Consider the following 15,261-nt stretch of genomic DNA (forward strand, 5'->3'; position numbering starts at 1 on the left):
GTGATGCGGGTGGGCGGGTCTGGCAGCGGCGAGCGTGAGGTGGGGAAGAGGTGCGGCGCGCAGCGTGTGTGGAGCTGTGAACATGGCCAACTGATCAGAAGACGATTAATCGATTATTGAAAAAGTTGACAACTTTTTCAATAATCGATTATGTCGATTAGTTGTTGCAGCCCTAGATCCCAACCTGAAATAAGTCATTTCAGGGAGGTGCCCTACTCATTTCAGGGAGGTGCCCTCTGTCAACACCCCCCCTCTCTTTGTGGGGGGGAGGGGGGTGGTGCAACAACAAGGAAGAGAGCACCCCCTGAAATGATGGCAGATAGCAAAGAAGCTAATGCTTCCTTAGCGATCTGCTGTTTTTTTTTTTATAGTGTTCTGACAGCTGTTGCCGTCAGGGGAAAAAAAAGAGCATGGGAACTAATCGCTAGATTGCTATTGCACCTGCCCTCTGCTGCTGTCAGTCAGCAGAGGTGAACCTGATGGCGAACTTCACGTCCACCTTTGCTGATTGACAGCAGCAGTGGGCGGTTGCAATAGCTAATCTGCTATTGGACATTGAAATAGCAATCTATTAGTTCCTATGCCCCGATGTCGGAAAGGTTTACTTTGCTAGATCGAGCAGAGTAAACCTTTCTGGGAGACAATGTTTCTCTTCCTGGTGTCCGGGAGCCGCTATCGAATAGTGGGAGACTCCCGGAACTTCCGGGAGAGTTGAGATGACTGGTATCTAGAAAAGTGAATGCAAAGTGTATGTTAATAATTGTGAACCTTTGTTCCCATTGAATTGTGTGCGAGGAGAACAAAAAACCCAGGACTGTATGGCTCGCCATTATTGAAGGGCCACTAAATTCAGATTAGAAAGCTCTGCAGAATGGCAGGTTACCTGTCTATGATCTTTGACTCAAAAACAGGTTGAGTCTTCCAAGACGATTCAGAAAAGTCAAAATTCTCTTCCTTTTTCATATACAGACATACTGAAGCATGATCTGAAGCTGGCTGTTTAACCACTTCAGTCCCCTGGTCTTTTTTTACCTAAATCCTAGAGGTTTTTATTTTTTTGTTTTAATGATGTCTCAGTTCTACACATTATACCTTTTTTAGGCCTCATTCACACGTGCTCATCTATACCGAGTGCAAACCTATGCAGAGACCTGTTCCCAGGAGGGATTGGGTGCAGCCTGTAATTGCACACAGCCGCCTGTACATTCCTATGAGAGGACGCAGCTACACGCTGATCCGAATCTGCTCATCCATGTAGGTCCGAGTGCGCAAATGTGGATGCATGCATGATTCTTTGCAATCGCACCACACTGGAACACGGGGCATTTTATTACCACACGTTCCGGTGCGGCAGATGGCACTGCGGGTGGGATGGCGTGTCTGCAGTGCCATTGACTTGAATGGCACTGCCATGCCCCCTCCTGCCCCAAAACGCAAGGAGACTTTATGTATGCGATCCCTTGCGTTCTGGGCGTGGGACATTGCCGTAGATGCGCAGGCTGGTGGAAACAAGCCCTAATAGTGATCTGTTGCTGGTTGCAATCAACCAGCAATAGATCACTATAGCATAGAATGAGCTGAAGATGCATTGGTAGCACTGGACCTTGGCTATTACAGACACAGCTACTTGCTGGCAGGAGTCCACCAGAGACTGGCTGACATTTTAAAATGGCATTGGGACGAACAGGTGCTATCCCTGCACAATTTTAAAGTGGCAGCTGTGACTCTAGTGGTTAAACACGCATTTCTCAGACAGTCTGCAACCAGTGCCAAGCATCTGTACCTGTACGGATTTACAAGTTCAGGTTGCTATTTACCAGCGCGCAGCCCCATCCTGTCATTGGCTTTGTATGCAGCTGCATGCACCTAGCTGGCACTCCCAGGTGCAGGTTTCTGCATAGATGTGCAGCAACTACATTCCACAGGCCAATTGCACAGCAGCTGAGGGGAATCATCGTAGTAACACCAGTCTTTTTACCTGAAGAGTAAACAAAAAAAACTGCAGAGCAACTCGAGAAGAATATGTACATTTGAAAGTCAGCATAACCCAACAATTCTAATTGTTGTCAATGGAGCTGGCTCCTAAAAATATAAATTCTGCTGTTTCCGGGATTGGACTGACTGGTTCCTAAATTCTACAATAATTTGCCCACCCCTGCCATAACCCTTTCTTAAGAAATAAAAGGGGTGACCACCTTTATGGTTTTGTGGCCCTAACATTCCTAGAGTAGGTATGCAATGACCTTTTGCATGTGCTATAACCTCAGGGCCAAGATTGATTTCACCTTTCTACAAGCCATGTCCTGTCTCAGCTGTTCATATCTCTTAACAGTAAATGAATAGGTTACCTCATGCCACTTCCTTCTGCAATGCTCAGCTCTACAATTCTGTACTGTATAGGGTGGCAGTGAGTGACTGCAACACTCTTCAATGCAGAGGTGGAAGAATATTTCACATTATCCAGTGAAGGAATGGAACTCAAATTGTATATTAATGTTTGGATTACAAATGACCTAAAAAAAGGATATTTTGTAGACTTAGAATTTTTTAAACTTCATTGTGTGTATGGTATGGGAAGGATAGAGCTGATGGCTGGTCTGGTAATCCTATTGAAGGCACTGTTTTATCACACCTCCAGCCTAAAATAATTTAAATTACATTTTAGTGCTCCACACCTCAAATTACGATGTGAAGTAGTTGTATAAGTGTGTGTGGTTTAAAGGGAAATTCCACCTTTTTTACCGTGGCAGTAGACTTGTATTCTATTAAGAACTACCAATGCAGTGACGTCACCACACTTGTAGTCCATTAAAGGAGAACTATGAGATGAGTGATTTCCACTCACCTCATAGTTCTAGCCGACCTGTGACAATGAGACTGTCACAGGTCGGCTCAGTAGATCGGGAGGTGAGCGAACACATACCGCGTTCGCTCACCTCTCGATCCTGTCACGGCTCTCTGCTGTGACAGGGGGAGGGGCTGAATTCCCCTCTCCCCGCTCCGATCTGCCAGCGCTGACTGGCGGAACGGACGGGGGAGGGGGCGGGTACAGCTGGCTCTGCCTCTAGATAGGCAGAGCCAGCTGTCACTCACGCAGCTGGGCGGATCCCGTCGTCTAAGGAGAACTATGGGGAAAAACACTGACCCCATAGTTCTTCTTTAACACTTCCTCGGAAGAAACAGTCTGCAGGAACCAGAGCATTGTGGTGGATGCAATGCTTTACAAGCTCCAAGCTTTCTTTTATGAATGTGTGCATTCATATTTTTTCTGCAAAATATGTAATTATCATTTAAGGTAACCAGTATATTTGCTTTTAGAAACCATTTTATTAGCCCTGTTTAAAAAATAAAAATATACGTTTAGGAGATTACATTAGTAGAGGAAAATGGTTGTTTGCCTCTAAAAAAGCTATACGAGCAGTTCTTCCTCTAGACATTCCTTCTTAGTACTGGATTGTCTTTGTATATACATTTGTTTATAAATGCAGAGACGGGAAGCAGGCATTCATGTATTTAGAGGTCACAGATGCAGAAGTATAAACTTTCTGGTAACTTCTTATATTTCCATACAGTCTAACCTAATCGTAGTCCGCTTCTTCTTTTTCTTTTTTCTTTTTTTAGCTTGGTTACAAGAACCTATTCCGGAACCTACAAATTTTACTCAAATGAAAAGACTTGCTTGGCAGAGCTGCTTATTTATAAGTATATCTGAGACTACAAGCGATTATCTCCCAAGCCTGCCCTCAGGAGAGCAGTGAAGGCCTTATAGCTTAACATGCATTGTAAAGCCTATAACCACCTGTCTAACAAAAGAGATTGCTCTCTGCACACACGTTAATGCAGAGTAGTCATTGGGCAAAGATAGAATTCAATTTTTCTTCTTTGTAACCCACAGAGCATATACTGATAAAAATATGGATTAGTACTGAAAAATGTAAACTGTATGCTTGAAATTTGCCCTACTAGGCTCCATATATTTGACCTATTTACTATAAAAAAAGTGTGAATTCAATCTGAATGAATATTGAATTTAATAGAACGTATAATGGTTTGGGTGTGCGTGTGTATGTATGTTATGTATGTTATGTATGATTATCTATCTATATAGATATGTCTATAGCTATATCTATAGATAGATATAGAGATAGATATAGATAGATAGATATAGATATAATCTCTCTATCCTGTTTCCCCAAAAATAAAACCTACCCCGAAAATAAGACCTAGTACTATTAAAGAAAAAAATGTTTTACAAAATATTTCCTTTTTAGGATTATACAGCATGTGGAATAGGCAGCATACAGTACAGTGTATGGAATAGGGAGGGCATGTACAGTGCAGTATACAGAATGAGGAGGTGTGGAATAGGCTGCATACAGAATGAGGAGATGTGGAATATGGAGCGTAGAGCGAAGCATATAGAATGAGGAGATGTGGAATGTAGAGCAGAGCATATAGAATGAGGAGATGTGGAATATGGAGCGTAGAGCGAAGCATATAGAATGAGGAGATGTGGAATGTAGAGCGGAGCATATAGAATGAGGAGATGTGGAATGTAGAGCGGAGCATATAGAATGAGGAGATGTGGAATATGGAGCGTAGAGCGGAGCATACAGAATGAGGAGATGTGGAATATGGAGCGTAGAGCGGAGCATGTAGAATGAGGAGATGTGGAATATGGAGCGTAGAGCGGAGCATATAGAATGAGGCGATGTGGAATATGGAGCGTAGAGCGGAGCATGTAGAATGAGGAGATGTGGAATATGGAGCGTAGAGTGGAGCATACAGAATGAGGAGGTGTGGAATATGGAGCGTAGAGCGGAGCATATAGAATGAGGAGGTGTGGAATATGGAGCGGAGCATACAGAATGACGAGGTGTGGAATATGGAGCGTAGAGCGGAGCATACAGAATGAGGTGTGGAATATGGAGCGTAGAGCGGAGCATACAGAATGAGGAGGTATGGAGCGTAGAGCGGAGCATACAGAATGAGGAGATGTGGAATATGGAGCGGAGCATACAGAATGAGGAGGTGTGGAATATGGAGCGTAGAGCGGAGCATACAGAATGAGGAGATGTGGAATATGGAGCGTAGAGCGGAGCATACAGAATGAGGAGGTGTGGAATATGGAGCGTAGAGCGGAGCAAACACAGAATAGGTAGGGCAAATGAAACCTCACTCAGATTTTATGTCTGCATATTTACCATGGCATCATTGGTGACAATACTTAGTAACTCACAATAGAGCTTCCTCTGAGCTGTAATACCTGCTTCAGACATAACCTGATGGAATGGGAAGTGACGATATACTTTCAAGTACAAGGACTTTCATTGAAGGCTTTTGGCTAGAATGGGGAAGGGTTAGATCCCGTTCATCCACCTATTTGAACTGGTGACCATTGTCACTGAGAAAGTCAGTGGAAATCCAAAATTAGAGTTGTCCCCAGAACAAGAGGTGAGGGGGATCTTCCAATGGGGGAATCTGTTCAAGGGACAGCTGGCTAAGGGTTAGTTCACACCATAGGCAGTGCGTTCCGGCCCGATTCTGGCCGGAAAGCACTGCCTCGCATTGCGATCGACTCGTTTGCCAGGCAGGAGGGGGCGTGGTCGGCCATTGAAGTGAATGGCACTAACCACGCCCTCCGGCCGCAATGCGATCACCCGCATGGGATCACAAGGCACATTGTGCGGTGCGATCAAAATGCTGCAAGCACTATTTTGATCGCACTGCACCGGACCGCACTGCAGACACAATGTGCCCTGCGATCCCATGCGAGACAGAATCGGACCGGAACGCACTGCTTATGGCGTGAACGAGGCCTTAGCGAATGCTCCTCTATTTGTCAGATTATATAACACTTCCGGTTGCATCTCTGAGACAGGAGGTGAAGGGAAATTTTCCCAATAGTATGTCGACTTTAAAAAAAAAAAAAGTTTTGGCTTTGCATATACTGCACTTTGCTTGCAGTCGTTCCATTTAGCAGTACAGTTTTTTGTGGTTCTTTCTGGTTTTGGAGGGCTAATATTGACATACCGCCTGGCGTGTAAATAACGATTCAGTCTAAATCCTTCTTCTTCCCTTCAGTAGTCACCTGGTATCGGTGCTCTGAGGATAGTCCTGTGACTGGTAGCCAGAGGGAGACTGAAATTAATTAATCAACTGCAAAGGTAAACTGCGTTTATGTTAGATTAAACCTTTCTGCATTGCTGGCATTGTATTTTGTCAACTCTAGTTGCCTTGTTGACATTCTGACCCGTACGTTTCAATACTTTGAGGGCCTGTTCACATGAGTTTCAGGTCCTGATCATGTTTGGATCTAGTGCGGATATGCAGACACGGTGCTATGTGTTTTTGCCCTGTTTTTGATGCGTTCCAGTTAAAAAAGAAAACATTTTTTTTCTGCTGAAGTGGGGCTGTCAGTATGTTAGCTGCAGTGCGTTTTTGACGCGTTTTGCGTTTCCGGACCGTTTCCTGACCGTACAAAATGTGACATGCAGTATTTTTCTGTCGTAACCTGAACGGACTGCGCACGTGAGAACTGTAGCCCATAAAACACATAGGGATACATTGGGATGCATTTTTAGTGCAGGAGCGTACGGATCAGGTCAGCACAGAAAACGGATGTCGTGTGAACAGGCCCTAAGACACTTGGCTCAAATAAGTATGGACTCCTGACTTTACTAACATGGCAACATGCTAACTTTACTAACTCCTGACTTTACTAACATTCTCTATAGGACTATGGCCACGTAGTCCTATAGAGAAGGACAGGGGCTGCGTACTAATCACACGCAGCACCTGTGCTTCCCGGGAGCTGCCTGATACGTCCGTGCACGGAGCTGTACGTGCCTGCCTTTTCTCGTGTGAATGAGGCCTAAATCCCATTGGTTCAAATTAAGCCTTGCAGTGAAAACAAAGAAAACACCTGATTCTCGGTCCCGTCTGGCTGCTAGACCAGTCCCCGCAGCCTCTTCCCTGGCATCCTGAGGTCTAAGGGCCGCGGACATCATGTCTAATTCAGGTCTGTTAGACGTCTGGATGCCGAGGGACATACCACAGCCGGAGTGGAGGTGAGCAGTCACTGCTGCAGGACCGACTATCGTGCGAGTATTTTCACCCCTAAAGAAAAACGAGCAGTTAATCCTTGCAGTGCAGGGGTAGCCCCACTGCAAGGGTTAATTTTCCCCTGAGTTCTTCTTTAATCCTTGCTGCAGATCATAGTATGTAAAAAGAAATAAATGAAGAAACGCAAGAATATTTAATCCTATATATGCAGCCTGACTGTGTTACAGTAATGCAGCTTCAGTTACTTTTGAAGTGCAGTGACCTGTACCACCCAAGGCTTGATTGTTAACCCTTTGTTAGTACAGTCCGTGTACACCTAGTTTACAACTGATAATTAAATCTGCCAACGTGGTATAGATGGGGTTAATTATGGCAAACTTTACCCCCCAGTCCCCTCCTTGAAGAACTAGGGGCATTTAAAAAAAACGTGCCCTTAGAGCGGGGCTATCCCTGCACTGCAAGGGTTAAGTGCTCCTTTTTCTTGGGGGGGGGGGCTCAAATAAAGCAGATATACTCACTTGATTATCGGTCCTCTCGGGATGCTAGACCGGGTCCCCACAGCCTCTTCTCCCCCGGGCTCACGCAGTATAAGGACCTCTGACATCATAACATCGAATGTAGGTTCATTCACTTGCATTAGATGTCCGAACGGTGAGGAGTTTTCCACAGCTGGAGAGATGTGAGCGCTGAGGACCAATGATCAGGTGAGTATATCTGCTTTGTTTGAGTCCCCTAGAGAAAAGGAGCACTTAACCCTTGAGATTTATAGATTTATATTTTATTCTTAAAGGAGAACTATGAGGCGAGTGCTTTTCACTCACCTCATAGTTCTAGCTGACCTGTGACAATGAAACTGTCATAGGTCGACTCAGTAGATCGGGAGGTGAGCGAACACATACCTGCGTTCGCTCACCTCTCGATCCTATCACGTCTCTCTGCCGTGACAGGGGAGGAGCTGTATTCCCCCCGCTCCGCCAGCGCTGACTGGCGGAACGGGAGGGGGCGGGTACAGCTGGGTCTGCCTCTAGATAGGCAGAGCCAGCTGTCAGTCACGCAGCTGGGCGGATCCCGGCACAATTGTTGGGATCCGCTTCAGCTGCGGCGTCTCAGTATACCGCGAGCAGCAGCCTAGGGTGAGGGGAGGACGCTGGTTTGTGTCCTCCCGTTACCCTACGGAGAACTATGGGGAAAAGCCTTAACCCCATAGTTCTCCTTTAACGCTAGAAAGCAGGGGGAAAAGCAAGTCAGTGTTTTTAGCAAGTGAAAAGATGAGCAGCAATTTTTCTAAGAATGTTTTGCTTTGTCAGCAGAAACATGTAACAAATGTAAAATAGATGTTGTCCCAATTTGGCTGCAAGAGTGTTTAATTCTGTAAAGTCAGGCCAGCCTCACACTGTCAGAAGCAATGTCATTCTTTGAGTTGTCCGCTGATGTCCTGTCGTTCGCCGGCTCTGACCCACGCACGTGTGTGTTTGTATGTGGGAGGGCCAGATGAATAAGAAGCAAACGGCCCCTTTATACTAGAGCAGAGGCTCAGCAGATCCAACGAACAAATGGCTTATTTTGTGGAGGGTGTGCTCCTCACAATGAATTCTGTTGTTCAGTAGTCGGTGGGGTGAGTGCAGCTTGATCAGGAGATGCGAGTCATTTCAGCAGTGCGTTGTGAACGAACTCACCCCTACACTATGGGCACTGCAACTTCCTGTGACGACAGTGCCGGGCAACCAGAAATATTTAGGCCTCATTCACACTGCCGTACAATATGCTGCGTATATGCACGTACGCGTGCACTGTCCCATATGCAGCATATGCAAATAAATGGCTCCATACACAGCTGCATAAGGAGCCGTATATTTGCACTGCGTAAAGATGCGCAAAAACAGAATGGACCAGAGATGCGTCCGGGCAGCGTATTTTACGTGCATATATGCGTGTTTGCGCGCATATATGCGCGTACAGTTCATTAAAACTTCTATTACGAAGGATGCATTCTGGGATTGCATATAGTGCGCGCATATACAGGTGAAACTCGAATAATTAGAATATCGTGCAAAGTTCATTTATTTCACTAATGCAACTTAAAAGGTGAAACTAATATATGAGATAGACTCATTACATGCAAAGCAAGATAATTCAAGTCGTGATTTGTCATAATTGTGATGATTATGGCTTACAGCTCATGAAAACCCCAAATCCACAACCTCAAAAAAGTAGATTATTACATGCAATCAATAAAACAAGGATTGTACAATATCGGACCTCTGAAAAGTACAAGCATGCATATGTACTCAGTACTTGGTTTGGGCCCCTTTTGCAGCACTTACTGCAATTACTTTTGCATGATATTCTAATTATTCGAGTTTCATCTGTACACAATATACAAGTGTGTGTGTGTGTGTGTGTGTGTTTGTGTGTGTGTGTGTGTGCGCGCGCATGAGACCTAATGAATTGACTTGATCACATTGTCCTGGTTTCCTGTTCAGCCATTTCCAGTTTGGTATTGACAGTTTAGATTTCGATCTCAGCACCTTGTCTCATATATGCTGATCTGTGTTCTTTGCTTTCTTAGGAAGCCCAAGTTATTACCCGTCACCTTCTCTTTCTCTGGAGCAATAACTTGTATGTATGAGTGAGAACTGTAATTGGGATCATCCTGTTACACCACATTCTAGTCTAGCATGTGGGTGTTAGGCGCTTGCTTAAAGTCATATCAAACTCTCTTTTTCTTTCTGTTTTAAAGATGAAAATCCACATCAAATACAGATTGTCCAGCAAAACATTTATTTGTTCCCCCCCCCAAACACACAGTTATCCCTTAGAAATGCGCACTACTTCTTCTCATAGGGGAACATGTAACAACACTTATTCCCGTATGACACCCCTCTCCATAATACATCCTTTGGTGCCTGAGCTGCCAGGCCCAAGTGCTGTCGCATAAGGACTGAGGGCAGCTTGCTGAGCCTGAGGTAGTTCTAGACTTCTGGGAACTCCGGTAGCAAATGATTTGAGATGGGGAATTTTAAAGGAAAAAAATGCTATAGATTCCTTTGTTTTTTTTGTCGTTTAAAAAAAGTTTAAAGTCCAAAGTGCATAAACACTGAACAGATCAAATGTTATGTCATCAGTTCCTGCACTATGCACATTGCTCTTTTGCCTTTCACAGTAAGTGTGCATGCGTGTGTGTGTAATGCCCCGTGCTTATATAGATAATAATAGAAGAGAATCCAATCATTATCGCTCTGGTTTTGCTGGTCTTTTCAATCAGTAGACCAGCGAGGGGTTAATGTTTTCCTTGCCAGTGGGAAGTGAGGGTCGGTGACTGACTGTCTGTCGCTGGCAGTCTTTGTCTTGTTTTTCTCTAGCGTTCATGTCATGGTGTCAGGGATGCCACCCTCTGCATGTGGGGTGACTCTCGTCAGATTAGATTGTCACTGGCCTCTACCCGCCTCTGTTACCTTTTGCCTACTAGGCATTAAGTCCCGGGCCTTTGCATGTGACTCGTGTCCCCAGAGTCCTTGTCTGCAACAGGACAGCAGCTGACACATATATGTCCATTGCAGCCGGGCGTCCTGTCACTTTTCACAAGCACACCGGGGTGAGTTGCTTTCTCTCTCTTCAAGTGTTACTTACTGACTTGTTACATGACGACTTGTTGAATTAGTATGCATATAGATAATAGAGACTTATTACAATTGCTGCTTTGAATGAGCTGCAGACATGTCTGTTGTTTTATGTGTCTGTCTGGATTTTTCTTTCTCTAATTCCAGTTTACGTTTCTGTAAAGAAAGTAGTTGTATTTGTACGTGGAAGTAAACCTGGAATTCTGCTAGGTTGGTTTTTTGTTGAGCTGGTCAACATAATAGATATGTTACCATTCTATTTATATAAAAGTATGCTGGCAAGTATCAAGTGTCCTGTATGTATAAATTGTATTTCTGGAGAAGCAGCATTGTCCAACAAGGACAGGACTACAAACACCTCCCTCTTTCCTCTTCTCTATAACCTAGAGGGTAATGGATCAAAGCTTTTAACGGCTCAAAAGAGACAAAAAAGAGACGTTCCTTGTCGGGTTTTACATGCCCTTTAAGTCATACATAGAAATGTTAAATTGGGCCAGGAGTGGGTAGTGTTGGATTGTGTGCATACATCTGCGTTTGGAAACCTCCCACATAGAGTAACACACGCATTATATTTATTTTCTTGTTAAAACCAAGTTTTACCATTTATTTGAATGTTGTTTCTTGGGGAAGCTGCCCAAAAGTCCATAATCAGATGGTACTCATTTTTTTATTCTTTGCCTGTCTGACCCCCGCACACCTTTCCTCAAACATGTAATATCTTCAGTTGCAGAAGCCATTTGAAATAAACTAGAACTCAAAATGTGAAAGTTTGCTGTTATCGGAACGTTTTAATTGTGCCTAGGCAGTTCCCAGAAAAATTACCTTTTTTTTTTTTTTTGTCTTGAATTCCTCCTAAAATAACTTCCTAGTTCGTAAGGGTGCCAGGCACTCCTGTGTCTACAGTCTTTTATAGCTGCATATGTATAGTCTAAGATCTAAGCTCCTGTGTGAAGATCGCATCGGAGACTGTAGTCATGTTTTAGGGCCTGTTCACATGATATCAGGTCCTGATCAGGTGCGGATCTGCAGACTGATGCAGTGCGTTTTGGTCGCGTTTTTGATGCGTTCCAGTTTTGCTGGAGTGGGGCTTTTAGTATGTTAGCTGCAGTGCGTTTTTGATGCGTTTGCGTTTCCGGACCGTTTCCTGACCGTACAAAATGTGACATGCAGTATTTTTCTGTCGTAACCTGAATGGACTGCGCACGTGAGAACTGTAGCCCATAAAACACATAGGGATGCATTGGGATGTATTTTGAGTGCAGCAGCGTACGGATCCGGTCAGCACACAAAACGGATGTCGTGTGAACAGGCCCTTAGGCAGTTTCTAACTACTTAGACCTGCTGGTTGTTTATATTAAAGTCTGGCAGCCTGCCAAGATACTGCTCTCATAGAAAAACACAGTGCCTGTGATGAGAGAATTCGTCATAATGCTTGTAAATACAGAGATGAATGAGGGTATGTTTAAAGGGTAATTCCACTTTCCCAGGTGAATTTGGGGTAATGGAAATGCCCCCTCGGCTATACCGATCTTTTGGTGACTGCACCTTCCCCCTCCACCAGTGCGGGTGTACTATCCGTACTGCCATCTAGCGCAGCCCGGCACTCTGGATTTTGAATTTTGCTTGCAAATGGTGAGCACTAATTAGCGTGGTCCAATGAAAATCACTTCTGAGTGCACTGACCAATGAGACACTTCTTGCTAAGAGTGAGTGCTTGCCATTTGTGAGCAAAAGAGGGGGCCAGATGGGAGGGGGTAATTCAATTTTTCCAAAATTCACCTGGGAAAGTGGAATTCCCATTTGAAGTGCTTAATGTTTGGGAACATAATACTGGGAATGTATTAGGGAGCATCTATGTATACACACACACACACACACACTGGCCTTGCTTCCTGCTTTGCACTACCACACAATGGTTAAGTAGGGTATACACTGGTAGATTTGTGAATGACCATATTAATGCTTTACTGCTATTTCCCACAATGCAAGCCTATGTGCCAGCAGATTTACTCCAAACAATGCTGTCTCTCTATTTAGCATATATCTTGTCTTAAAGCAGAACTCCAGGCAAATAACATCTTCACACTTGCAGTGGGGTTACCCCCCCACACAGTAAGGGGATAAGTGCTCAATTTGTCTAGGGAGCAAGAAAAAAAAAAAAGTTATACTTGCATGAACTATGATCCCGGCTTGCTCTTAGACTACTCCCTTCAGCCTCTCTTCCCTGCGCTCCAGCGATCTAAGGTCCCGTGACTTATCACGTTCTATACAATGCATGGATACCGAGGGCCATACTATTGCTGGAGTAAGGGGAGGTGGGCATTAAAATTTGATTAGCCTGGATTTCTGTTTTAACAGTGGGAGGCAACATGAGGCATTCAGTGTTTACTCCCTCTAGTGGACAATCTGCATATCTCTATACTGCAATATTGTGCATAAGTCCCATCATAAATATATGTTAGACAAACACTGCAATAAGAACGAAAAATATGTGCTGACTAACACTATATTGTACTTTCTATTTAGCTTATGCTAATGTTTTTAAGTAGCTGCATACATTTATTTCTGTTTATGATGAGCAGTAGTAAAACACAAGTTGCTATCATCTTACATATTTAAATCAAATTTTTGACTAGGCAGGTGATCTAGTTTTTGTACTACCTACCGGTACTGTGTTTCCCCCGAAAACAAGACCCTGTCTTATGTTTTTTTTTGCTCAAAAGAACACAGTAGGTCTTATTTTCGGGGTAGGTCTTATTTTTTTTAATTTTTTTTTTAATGTATAACAATCCAAAGATATTGCAAATCCAAATTTAAATAATCCAAAATGGCAAAGTTTAAGACTAGTGTAATCAGGGGTGCCGTACCTTTCCAAGAGCAATTTGGTAACCAGAATGAGCGGAGCGCACATTCACTATTGATTCCTCACAGGCGGAGTGCATTTGTTATCACTCCGCCTGTGACAGGAGTCGGCGCTGTAGAGGAAACATCGGCTTATGCGGCTCTGCTCCCTGCGCTGTCGCCTCGCTTCCTCTAGCGCTGCCTTTGTTGGCACTGCCGATTTTCTCTCCCGCGGCTCTTCAAGTCCCCCCTTATGCCACCACCGGCCCTGGTAATGGTCACAACTAGGTCTTATTTTCGGGGTAGGTCTTATATTTTAGCAATTCCCAAAAATGGTACTAGGTCTTAATTTTCGGGGTAGGTCTTATTTTCGGGGAAACAGGGTAGCTTATGTGTAGGTGTTGTAAATGGCAAAAAGTGTGTTCAGATGTGTATACTCCTGGACTAGAAACTATGCCACATTGTCTAATGTAATCCTATAGCTGTGACCTTTTTTTTTATAGCAGACCTTCACTCCAGAATTTCACTCTCCAGCACCCCAAATCACTCCCCTACACAATGTAAATAGTTTTTTTTTCCCTTCTGGTGAAATCGCCCCTGGCCTCAATTTTCACCTAGGCGAGAATGACATGTCAGCCTATCCCAGGAGGCCTGAGGCTTCACCACAGTGTAGAAAGATGCATCAGGAGTGGGGCTTCAGACTGCCAACTGCCAATGACGTACAAGAGGAAGATGGCGGCGCAGGAGAAGAGGACAACGCTAGATCTGCTGGGCTTAGTAGCCTAGTATTTACAGGATAAAAAAAAGGCAGAAGGTAAATTTCAGGGATGTTTGTTTGCTGATATGTCATACAGTGCTGGCATGTGCTGCATACAAATGGCAGTCTGTGCACACTGTAGAGGTGAATGTAGGATGTTCTGCACATGCAGAAGTTTTATCTCTTTAGCCACAACCATAAGCCATAATTAAATATTGTCTTCGTTAAATAAATGCAGATAGCGCACAGTCATTTAAAGAAACAAGTGTTTACTTACAGAAGAACTCTGGCCAAAATGTTTCCTAACCCTTGCAGTGGGGCTACACCCACACTGTAAGGGTTAAGTGCTCATTTTCCTCTAGGTGCAAAAATAACCATTCTCTCTTGGACTGGTCCTTTCAGCCTTGCTCCTCCTCCAGCAGTCTAAGGATCCTCGAGTCAATCACATCCAATACATTGTGTATAGGACGTGAGGATGTCGAGGGACATTCTTTTGCTGGAGAGTATGAGGAGTGGGGCAAGAGGGAGCACTGTTACAGCCATCTGGCTCTGAAAATCAGGCGAGTATCACTTTGTTGTTCTTGCTCCTAGACCAAAACGAGCACTTAACCCTTTCAGTGAGGGGGTAGCCCCTCTGCAAGGGCTAAGAAAATGGAGTTCCTCTTTAATACTGTTGTATTGTACAAGAGTTTATAATGGAAACTTGTACTATGGAACAGAAGGTGGCTGCTCCTGAAAAAGATAGTTGCTGTAATGCTGGTGGCTTAATTTCTTTCTGAGAAGCTGGGACATGTATAGAGATCAGAAGTTCTAAATGTATTCTGACTGAAAGCCCATCTCTGGGCAAACCAAACACTTCTCTTGCAGTGGGGCTTAACTGCCTCCACCTCTTCCCCTGGTGGTCAGCACTCTCCACCTCTTCCCCTGGTGGTCAGCACTCTCCACCTCTTCCCCTGGCGGGCAGCACTCTCTCTTCTC

The 15,261-nt window shown here is 44.3% G+C and overlaps 1 protein-coding gene across 1 annotated transcript in view; it reads left to right on the plus strand.

Annotated features, from left to right (window-relative positions):
- Positions 1 to 15,261, plus strand: part of ACSL1 (acyl-CoA synthetase long-chain family member 1) — an 80,695-nt gene that overhangs the window by 9,274 nt on the left and 56,160 nt on the right. The gene's annotated exons all lie outside the window — the stretch shown is intronic.

The sequence above is a fragment of the Nanorana parkeri genome, unplaced genomic scaffold, assembly GCF_000935625.1.
Source record: "Nanorana parkeri isolate BGI_ZX_2015 unplaced genomic scaffold, ASM93562v1 scaffold513, whole genome shotgun sequence".
NCBI classification, from domain to species: Eukaryota; Metazoa; Chordata; class Amphibia; order Anura; family Dicroglossidae; genus Nanorana; species Nanorana parkeri.